Genomic DNA, 1,019 nt, shown 5'->3' with positions numbered 1-1,019 from the left:
CTATTGTTGTTATGTGCTGTCAAGTCTGTGACCCATCGTAACCCTGTCTACAGCAGCTCTGAATCCTTCCCTGTCCTGAGCCAATCTCACACACTGTTTATGTGTCCATTCTCTACGCAGCTCTTTTCCCTTGGTGTCAAGTATAATTCCAGGGATTGACTTTGCTATTGGTCAGAGAAGTCCACCTTTAGGTTAACTTGCAAGTCCCTATAGACTACAGTATCATAGTTCCCTCTACTTTGCTGTTGTTGTGTGAGTTAATTCCACCCCATATTACCTCCACGTATAACAGAAAGAAAAATGTTCAATTCTGCACCATCCTTGGAACTTCTGCTATTAGCATCACCATCATTGCAGGAACTGTGACATTCTTTCTCATTAATAATCTTCTTATTGTTTGCTATCTTTCTACTTTACCAATATAACATCCATCTCCAGGCACTTGTCACTCTTGATAAAATGTCTAAAGTTTCACCATCTTTACCTCTAGTTATTTTTAAAAATGTACTTATTTTTCTGGAAGTCCACAGTTTATTCAACATTTTTGCCGATGCCACTATCCAAAGACATTGGCAAAAGTCATTGATTCTCATTTGTTACCCAGATTTCAAATATGTATGAGGTAAATGAAAGTTCCGTGACTTGCATCGGGCACATCTCTTCGTCCTCAAAGTGACATAATTTCTCTTCATTTACATGGCAGCAGATTTGCCCAATGATCCACGTTAAATGGACTAATTGAAGACTTCAATCATGTCTCAATTTATAATTGCACTGTTTATTCAAGTTTTGAATGTTTTTCTTCATGTTAAAGTGCAATGCATTCTGGAGTCTATACATTTTTATAGTCAGTGCTTCAGTCTTATTAGAGCACTAGAAACCACATGGAAAAGTTCTACCCTATACTGTGGAGTCACAGTGGGTTAGAAGTGACGCTACAATTATAGTTCAAGTCCAACCTGTAATGTCTCAAATAGAGAGACATTTCTTGATCTATTTCCATATGATCCCAGCTAGGA

The sequence above is a fragment of the Elephantulus edwardii genome, unplaced genomic scaffold, assembly GCF_000299155.1.
Source record: "Elephantulus edwardii isolate Elephantulus edwardi_28Jun2011 unplaced genomic scaffold, EleEdw1.0 scaffold00035, whole genome shotgun sequence".
Classification (NCBI taxonomy): Eukaryota; Metazoa; Chordata; class Mammalia; order Macroscelidea; family Macroscelididae; genus Elephantulus; species Elephantulus edwardii.
The sequence above is the reverse complement of the archived record's forward strand: the minus strand, read 5'-3'. Positions refer to the sequence as shown.